The sequence below is a fragment of the Ovis canadensis genome, chromosome 3, assembly GCF_042477335.2.
Source record: "Ovis canadensis isolate MfBH-ARS-UI-01 breed Bighorn chromosome 3, ARS-UI_OviCan_v2, whole genome shotgun sequence".
Taxonomy (NCBI): Eukaryota; Metazoa; Chordata; class Mammalia; order Artiodactyla; family Bovidae; genus Ovis; species Ovis canadensis.
This window is the reverse complement of record NC_091247.1, coordinates 17,455,071-17,465,249: the sequence shown is the minus strand read 5'-3', so window position 1 is coordinate 17,465,249 and position 10,179 is coordinate 17,455,071. Positions and strand designations below refer to the sequence as shown.

The window sequence follows — 10,179 nt, the reverse complement described above, 5'->3', positions numbered from 1 at the left end:
TAGTTCTCAGAGTTGGGTTTGCTTGATGTGCAATTATTATAATTCCATAGGTTCAAATTCCCTTCTTTGCAAGTAAAATAATAAAAGGGAACATATGTAAGTTTTTAAAGAGGAATCTCCTGAGGGGCCGGGGAGAAAAAGCAAGCCACCACGTCAATTTTATGCCTTTTTTTTCCCCAAGTATTTTGGACTGTGAAACAAGAGCATCTTCCAAAATCACATTAGTTGAAGCCTTGGGTGGTTGTGGAGGGAAGGCCAGGAGAAATGTTCCAGTGAGCGCTGCTTTCCTGATGCTGATGTTACATTACTCACAGCCCATCTGACTCGTGTCGTACATTCTCCACCCGCCAGGAGGTCTCCGTGCTCCAATGCTCCTATACTCATTGCAGGCTGGAGGGCTCAGCGAGCGACCATCAGTGGGGAAATTATACCCGCATGGACTCTGAAGATCCCCCCCACACCAGGGACCCTCAACAACAGACTGAAAAGTGAAAGTGAAGTTGCTCAGTCGTGTCCGACTCTTTGCGACTCCATGGACTGTAGCCTACCAGGTTCCTCCATCCATGGGATTTTCCAGGCAAGAGTACTGGAGCGGGTTGCCATTTCCTTCTCCAGGGGTTCTTCCTGACCCAGGGATTTAACCTGGGTCTCCTGCATCATAGGCAGATGCTTTACCATCTGAGCCACCAGGGAAGTTTCCTGAAGGATAACAGACTACAGTTATCAACAACAAACTACTCACTTTTATCCTGGGTTGCTCCACAGGTATTTGGAGAGAAAAGCTAAGTCGTCACTACGAGGGGTAAACAAGGATTGGGGACACAGGGGAGAAGACTCTGCATAAGTGAGAGGGTGTCCTGTGGTCTTGGGAGCCAGCAAGAGGAAAAGGAAGGTGTGGAACTCGGAACTCAGGGGCTGGGAGGACAGACCAGCGATTCCCACATTATGTTGCCATGCACCCAAACACAGGAGAGGATTGCAAGAGGTTGGGAAAATGCATGGCTGTGTGTTAAGGTTTTACTAAGGGACTGACAACCAGTAACTCCAAGTCCTTGCCTGAGATGCTCACCAGTTACCAGCAAAATTAGGACAGTTTCTCATGTAAAATCTCAGGCCTACTATTCTTCATGAATTTCCCCAGGCCATTAACGTCATCGAATATTATTAAGTGGCTCCAACCCCACACTGTCACAACAGTTGTTCATTTTTCAGTCACTGAGTCATGTCCTACTCTTTGGGACCCCCTGGACTACAGCACGCCAGGCTTCCCTCTCCTCAGCTATTTCCTGTAGTTTGCTCAAGTTCATGTCCATTGCATCGGTGATACTATCTAACCATTCTTATCCTTCAGCATCAGTCCTCCCACAGAGGATTCAGGGTGGATTTTCTTTAGGATTGACTAGTTTGATCTGTTTTCTGTCCAAGGGACTCTCAAGAGTCTTCTCTCGCACCACAATTCAAAAGCATCAATTATTTGGCACTCAGCCTTTTTTAAGGTCCAACTCTCACATCCATACCTGACTATTGGAAAAACCATAGCTTTGACTAAATGGACCTTTGCCAGCAAAGTTATATCTTTGCTTTTTAATACACTGTCTAGGGCTGTCATAGTTTTCCTTCCAAGAAACAAGCATCTTTTACTTTCAAGGCTGCAGTCATCATCCGCAGTGATTTTGGAGCCCAAGTAAAGAAAAGCTGTCACTTGCTTCTACTGTCATAACAGGTTCAACTACAAAAATGGATTGCCAGTCTACTACCTGTCAGCCACTGTTCTAGGTGCCAAGGATACAGCAGGAAACAGAAGGTAAGTCCCCGCTCTCCTTAGCATACTTCCTAGTAATGGGAGGTAGCTGAGATAAAACAATAAAAAAGAATGCATGTATCATGTCAGGGCTTGATCAGTGCTGAGGATTATAGTAAAGCAGTGTAAAGTGAGAGACAGCCTTGTGGATGCTATTCTGATCAGGTTAGGTGGGCATGTTCTCTCTGATTAGGTGGACTTTGAGAAGAGACTTGCAGGAAATTGACTGGAGGGCTGTGCAGATATATGCAGGGAATGGGTTCCAAGCAGAGCAGGCGGCAGCACAAAGGCCCTGAGCCTGGAGGCTGCTGGGCGGTTCTGAAGGAGTCAGGTCCGAGTGTCTGGAGGATCAGTGAGGGGAGGCTGGTAAGCAGGTAGCTCCTAGGGGAAAAGCAGCTTGTGAGAGGCAGTGTGTGCAAAGATTAAATGGATTATAAGATGATTTTATGCAAGGCACTAATGCTTACACTAATAGAATTAATTAATTGAAAACTATATTAATAAAATAGTAAGTGGAAAGCCTGTTGCTGGAGCTAAAGCTCCAATACTCTGGCCATCTGATGTGAAGAGGAAAAGACCCTGATGCTGGGAAAGATTGAAGGCAGCAGGAGAAGGGGGCGACAGAGGATGAGATGGTTGGATGGCATCACTGACTCAATGGACATGAATCTGAGAAAACTCTGGGAGAGGGTGAAGGACAGGGAAGCAGTCCATGGGGTTGCAAAGAGTCAGACATGACTTATCAACTGAAAACCACCAACAACAAAATCATAAACGTAAAAAGCATGGAGATAATATGAAATGGGTCTTTTTCCAAGTTATTAGAAAATTGCTTCAATAAGAAAAAGGAAACAGAACAATAATGATAGAGAAAATTAATAAGACTCTCTGAAACAGGGCCCTGTTACCAAATTATTGCTTCCCGAATCCAAATGAACCTTTTCAATACATGCTCTGTGGTTTTGGGAGAATTCCTCTAGGTGTTCCTTTTGAAGGTAGCCCCCTGTTGAGCCCTCTCTGCAGAGGGCTTGGAGGAGCACTGTATAGAGGATTCCAGAAATTTCCTGAGTGGGCGGGGGCTTTGGCCATGTGGGTGTAAGGACCCCCAGGAGAGGTCAGAAACTGAAACCCCTGGTCTGGTCCCCAGCACTTCCTGCCTTCCCTCTGCCACCTCTGGACCTTGGCCTGACAAGTGACCTTTGCATGACCCTTTTAACATGAACACTAGGCAGTTCTTTTGAACTTCTGTATTGTTTATTTCAAATTCAGGTCTTCCATCTAACCTAGACTCTGAGTTACTAAGACAAATTATTCTGTTTTTCTGTTGTTTTTTTCCCCCCTTTGGATTTCCTAGACCAAAGGTCAGCACACCATGCTCTGCAGGTCAGATCCCACCTGTCACCTGATTTTGTAAATAAAGTTTTATTGGCACTAAGTCACACCCATTTGCTCAGGTGCTGCCCATGGCTGCCCGCCAACAGCAGCAACGAGTAGTCTCCAGAGACCATTGGGCCAAGAAAACACTTACTCCCTGACCTTTAAAGAACAAATTTGCCAGGCCCTGCCCTAGGTCATCATAACATTCTTTACAGTTTCAGACAAATGAAGGAAATTAAGTGGATTATTGCCCATAAAACTACCCCATCAATACTCCACAATGACAACGAGATGTGGGACAACTTCCCTTCCATACAGCCCGGCAAGGAGATGGCTTAATCTCTTCAGAGAACTTACAAGAAGGAAACTAAACTGTGATTAGGATGGATTTTCCAAGCTTTAGAAAAGCTTAGCTTTGTTTGAAAGGAATCATTATTTGTGGTGGAAGAGAAGGCAGCCTGCCAGGGGAAAAGAGATTCCTTCTTGATAAACAAAAGGCTTTCAAAGTGAAACCTGAGTCAGGCAGACCACGTGTCTGTGTCGTCCGAGATCCTCGGGGCACCAGGGAGGCAGCTGTGGCCGGAATCAGGAGGCCTGCATAGGGAGGGATGGGACTCCACTGCTCACCAGATGGGTGGCCCGGGGCAACTTCTGCAAAAGTCTCTAACATCTTACTCTTTTCATTTATAAAATAAAGGGTTTAAATAAAGAGTTGCTAAACAAAGACAAGAATCAAAATAACCTTGGCAGCTCTTTAGAAACATTGATTCTGAAATATGTCCTTCTTGTTGTTGCTCAGTTGCTAAGTCATCTCCGACTCTTGGCAACCCCATGAACGACCACACGCCTGGCTTCCCTGTCTTTCATCGTCTCCTGGAGTCTGTTCAAACTGTTGTCCATTGAGTTGGTGATGCCATCCAACCATCTCACCTTCTGTTCCTTTCTCCTCCTGCTTTCAATCTTTCCCAGCATCAGGGTCTTTTCCAATGAGTCAGTTCTTTGCATCAGGTGGCCAAAGTATTGGAGCTTTAGCATCAATCCTTCTAGTGAATACTGAGGGCTGATTTCCTTCAGGATTGACTGATTTGATCTCTTTGATGTCCAAGGGACTCTCAAGAGTCTTCTTCAACACCACAATTCGAAAACATTAATTCTTCACCATTCAGCCTTCTTTATGGTCCAACTCTCACATCCACCTCTGCCCATGACTACTGGAAAAACCATAACTTTGGCTTATCAACCTTTGTTGGTAAAGTAACGTCTCTGCTTTTTAATATGCTGTCTAGGTTTGTTGTAGCTTTCCTTCCAAGGAGCAAACGTCTTTTAATTTCATGGTTGCAGTCCTTGGAGTTTCTGATTTTACAAGTCATAAGAGGGACCCAGGAGTATGATTCTAGGAAGCAACTCAGGCTGCAAGAGGCAGCATGGACTCCACGGGCCAACATAAGGGCATCTTGGAGTTAGAGTCTGAGTCCTTCCAAGTCAATAACCCGATCCTGCCTCCTGCACACAGCTCTGGGGAAACACACACTAACACACAAACACACACCATTAAGCTTCCTCTTTCCTTATATCTTGGGTTTCCGTATTTATGGGAAAAGCAGTGTACGTGTAATTAAAGTGACCCTTCCTGAGGGTACTTGGCATTTCAGGAGACACCCACCCCAGACTTATCTCTGCTGCATGTTTCATTAAAATCATAAGGCCCCTCACTGGTGGGCAGCCACAGTCCCTGCTGACACAGGACCTGGGAAGGAGCCAAAAGGTGAGTGAGAGCTGCTGGGTTTCCTGTGCACCTGTGTTCTGACAATTTCCAAAAGCGTGTTGTGCTTTCTTACATCAGTGAGAAACGCGAGGTCTCAGTTTCAACTTCAGCGCTTGACATTTTTCAGTTTGTGTTGTTTGTTTATGTCTTACTGACTTAAGAAGGCGAATCGTTTCTGATGGAATTTGGTGTCCTGACTCAAGGCCCACCGACAGCCCAGAAGATGCGTTTGTCCCTTTCTCCCAGGCTGAAACAATTTGGCAGTTGCCTAATTTTCAAGTGGGATTAACTCTGAACAGATTGTCATGCATTTTAGTACATAAGTAGAGGTTAGAGACGCATGCGATTCCATGAAACGAGGCGACAAAGTGTATAAAAAGAGGTTTAAACAGCAGACGTGAGCCATTTCTGCTCACCTAGGGAGGGAAGGTAGGAAGGCTGAGAGACGTGTCCTCATTTTGAACAGCCTCTCTCTCCCTCTGCCTTTCTGGTTACCTTAACAATTTAAGCTGCGATTGTCTTAGTTAAGTCAGTTTCGTTTAATTAGCAAGATGATTCCATAAATGAGATCCACACCACAAGGCTGTCTGACGGTATGTTCAGAAACTTCACTTAGTCCGCTTTTCTGGTTCCTTAATATATGTTAAAACAGACAGTGATACTGGACCTCCGGCTCTAGAGTTTTCCCCACATCCTTTGGGTCAATAGTCCGCTTTATTCAGAATGGTCTCGGGGAGAAGAATCAAAGCCTGCAGCTCCCTCCTGGCAGCAGGAACCCAGTTTCTGTTTTGCTTTCTCGTATTTAACCTGGGGCATCATAAGCACCTGCACTCAAAGCAGCAGGAAATGTGACCTTGTGCCTGGGGCAGTGACCTGCACACCATGGTCCAAGAGCTGTGGTTCCTGCACTCAAGCACCTCATAGGTTAATGGAAAAACTGATCTGTAAAAGCAATGATTAAAAGTTGTAGATAAGTGCTAGGCTATACAGGATTAGTTTTAACATTCTTTATTTCTATTATGTAAGCAAAGGACCCTCCTCAAATTAGAATGGGTAGGAAAATATCGTGGAGAAGACAATGGCACCCCACTCCAGTACTCTTGCCTGGAAAATCCCATGGATGGAGGAGCCTAGAAGGCTACAGTCCATGGGGTCGCTGAGGGTTGGACACGACTGAGTGACTTCACTTTCACTTTTCACTTTCTTGCATTGGAGAAGGACATGGCAACCCACTCCAGTGTTCTTGCCTGGAGAATCCCAGGGACAGGGGAGCCTGGTGGGCTGCCGTCTATGGAGTCGTACAGAGTCGGACACGACTGAAGTGACTTAGCAGCAGCAGCAGGAAAGATCGTGGGCTTCCCTGGAGGCTCAGTGGTAAAGAATATGCCTGCAATGCAGGAGATGCAGGAGATGCGTGTTTGATCCCTGGGTTGGGAAGATCCCCTGGAGGAGGGCATGCAACCCACTCCAGTATTCTTGCCTGGAGAATCCCACTGTCAGAGGAGCCTGGCGGGCTACAGCCCATGGGGTTGGTTGCAAAGAGTCAGACATGACTGAAGCAACTTAGCATGCAGGCAAAATCGTACTGGTGAGCAGTCCATTCTACATCCTCCTCATTTCCTGTGAAGAACAGGGAGGCCAATGCAGGGCAGGAGGGAGGGTTAGCTTGAGGCCCTGCTGGGCTTCAAGAGGTGTGGCAGTGAAAGAAACATAGGTACGTGGTTAGAAAGGTGATGGGAGTCAGAAATCTCTGCCTGGGTCTTCACGGACACCCTCTCGCTTCTTGCCCTTGGTTCCCTGGAGGTGTCACCCATCTGAAATGCTACTGTGAGAATTAAGGGAAATGACACAGGTGACTCGGTCAATCAATGACCATTAGTTTTATTCCTTTGTTCAAAATACAGAGCAAGACCCTTAACAAGCAGGTCCCTTCAGTCTCATTTGCCAAAGGACCACGGGATGCAATGGTTCAGAGTGATAGACGGGGTTCAAATCCCAGCCCCTCCCATAGTAGCTGTGTGTACATTGTCTGATCTTCCGTTTCCTCCCATTTGTAAAATGGGGAAGCTAGTTGTATTTCTCTCCTAGTGTCAGGAAGGTGATGCCGGTCAATATATAGACATAAGCGCCCACAGCGGTGTCAGGCAGGTATCAGCCACCACTGCTCCTTTCTTGGAAACATCGATGTGTTGCTTCTTCCCCTTGCAGAAGTCACAGTTATTAAAAACTATCTGAGACAGAAAGGAACCCATCCATGCCTTAGTCTTTACCCAAGTCTGTGACCATATGGAGATGGATTTCTGCCAAGACCACTTCTGTCTGTGGACACACAGAACTGCCTCTGGCTGGGACTGATTCAAGGCAGCAAAGAACCCAGTCCCTACTGGGACTCTAGCGCTATATGCAGGCCCACGATACATATTAAACGTGGAAGGGCCTTAGAGGATACTTGTCCTGGCCCCTCATTCCCTACAGAGGCCGAGACTTTCTGAGATGGCAGGAGGGCTTGTCACTGGCCAGCCTTGTCAGAACCTGGGCTGGAATCTGTGTCTTGTCCCGGCCGGCTGTTCTTTCTGGGACCCGGCAAGAGGCGGCACAGTAGATGCAAAGACCATGAACTTGGAGTCAGAAGGCCAGGTCCACGTCTTGGCTCCTCTGACGTGTCACCTAACTGTCTTTACCCAACGCCTGAACATATTAACTCCTTTCTCACGGAGCTGCTTGGAGGATTAAACAAGGTTCTGTGTGTGAAAGCACCTGGCTTGAAGCAGGTGCTTAATGAATGTTCCTTTCTTCCCCATTGCGGCAGAACTTGTATATTTATATATGCTTGGATGCAGGAGAGAGACTCAGCATTCGCAGAGGTTTCTGATGGTGCAGCTGGCCTCGCGCCTGGGCTCAGAGGTGCGCACAGGTGAGTGCCTTAAGGCAGCGACCCTGAGCAGACACTGAACTTCGGAGCAAAGAGAGCAATGGGATCTCTCTCTCTCTCTCTCTGTTTTTTTTTTTTTTTCCAGGAACACAAACAAACTGGCTAGGATGCTGTGAGAAAGGGGAGGTAGGTTGTGAAACCCACAGGTGGCCCTGAGCAGCACAGTGATGAGAGTCAACGTTGAGGCTGTTTTCCTTTGGGCCGTGCCCGCCGCCAGGTTCATGGGGCTGCAGCCAAGTCAAACAGGGCTCCCCACAGTCAGGGATGCACTTGCCCCAGGCACTCCGGGACGTGGCACTGGGCTCCTGGGTCAAACGTTCGCCCCTTGTCACCGGGAGGCTGTGCACCTGTGTGGCCGCGAGGCGCCGGCTGAGAAACCATCCCTTCTGTTCCCAAAAAAAGCTCCCCAATTTGCATTTTCTTTAAAACATAGAGCACTAACTGAACACCAAGGCCTCAGCCAAGTCTAAACATTTGCCTTGGCACCCAGCCATCTTAACACAAGGCCCCAACTCGGTCCCAGGCTGACGCGCCTTAGAAGAGCTTCACAAGGTGAAATGCTGTGGGATCGTAAATATGCCAGGTAGACAGCTGAAGCTAGAGATTAGAATCAAGGCATGAGTTATTAAATCCCAGGAGAAGTCAAGAAGAAGCAAACCAGTTTCCCAGCATCCTGTGAGCCCTACTACACTCAGAATACTTCCTGTCACTGACTGCATGCTTGGCGACCCGTTCCCTCTGTTGTGCCCTCCTGCTCCTGCTAAAGGTTCCCAACAGGGCTTAGGTATTACACCTCTTTGTTGGGGCACACTGAGGCTCGCAGGTGACAGCTGCTTAGCACAGGGTCACGGAGCTAATACGTGATGGAGCCAGAATTTAAGTAAGGTTGATATGATAAAAATAATAAAAAAAAAAGCTTAAGTTGTTTTCATTAAGTGCATGCCAGGAAACCAAGGTAAGTGAAAAGAAATTAAATATCCTCATGAGATAAGAGGCTTAACAAAAATGAACGGAAGTGGGGATTTCTCTTTAGAAGTCTTCGAACAAACGGCACTGGTCTTGACTCCGACAGGAGACAAAAGTTCAGGCTTCAGCTTATCACCTGTGGTTCCTCTTCCCACATCCTGTGCCCTCACTGATTGGATTCTTCTCTAGTGTGTTCCCCAAGGCCTTTCATGTCTCCTTTGCCTTGCTGTTTCTTCTGCAAAGAATGCCTTTTGAAATCTGAAACATCCTTAATTCTCCTGTCTCCAAGACAGATCTCTGACTCTTGGGGGTGATTCTGAGAACAGCAAGTTCAGTTCTGTCTGGTTCTTCTCTTTGTAAGAATTCAGATCCCTGAGTCCTGCTTCTAGAAATTCTGATTTGCGCAGCCTAGAGTGGACCCCAAAATATCTAGCTGCATAAACATTCAGATGATTCTGATTCAGAAGATCTGCGGGCCAAGCTTTGAGGAACACAGCCTAAATGTATGGCTTCTCTCCCATTAGAAATGTAGTTCTTGTTCTTATTTTAGTTGTTTCTCTATGTTTGTTCTTACCGCTTTCGGCTTCATGCAGGGGCTGTGCCTTGTCAATTTTTTTTTTTTTTTTATTCTTCTGGAGTCAGACACTTAGTAAAGACTTCATAAATATTTATTGGACTGAACTTATTACCATCTATTTAACAAAAAGACACTATTTTGTAAATATTATTTTTGTGCCTTTTCCCCTTTGTAACAGGTAAAGAGTAAATTTAGGGAAGTGTTGGGGGAAAATGAAGACAGCAAATGTGAGGACTTCTGCAGAGGTCCAGTGGTTAGGACTCTGTGATTCCACAGCAGGAGGCCCAGGATCAATTCCTGATTGAGAACTGAGATCCTACAAGCCGTGCAGAGAGGCTGAAAAAACAAACAAACAATAATTCAGCAGGTATGGACAGGTGAGAAAATAGGGATGCTGGAGGGAAGTTCAGCGAGGACATTCCTTCATCTCCTGGGGTCCCAGGGGATAAGCAAGGCGTTATCAATATTCAGAGAAAAAATGGAAAAGGTGCCAAGATGCAGGTTTTAGTTCTATCTTTTGATGCCAACTGACTTTTAAAGATACTCAGCCCTGGATGGTTTGGAAACCAATCTACATGGAGATGAGAGACTGAGTTACATGGGCTCCTTGAGGATGATGGACCCTAACTGGATGAGATACAGCCATTCAGGTCTCTCGGAAGTTCATGTGTCTGTACTTTAAGATACTGGAATATATCTGTGGAGAATGAAATGTGAAGAAAACTCACTCCAGTATTCTTGCCTGGAGAATCTCAGGGACA

The 10,179-nt window shown here is 46.4% G+C and overlaps 1 non-coding gene across 1 annotated transcript; it reads right to left on the bottom strand.

Annotated features, from left to right (window-relative positions):
• Positions 1-620: 620 nt before the first annotated feature.
• On the bottom strand, positions 621-693 carry TRNAH-AUG (transfer RNA histidin (anticodon AUG)). The gene has a single exon. It is a non-coding gene; the product is annotated as a tRNA-His (tRNA).
• Positions 694-10,179: the final 9,486 nt, after the last annotated feature.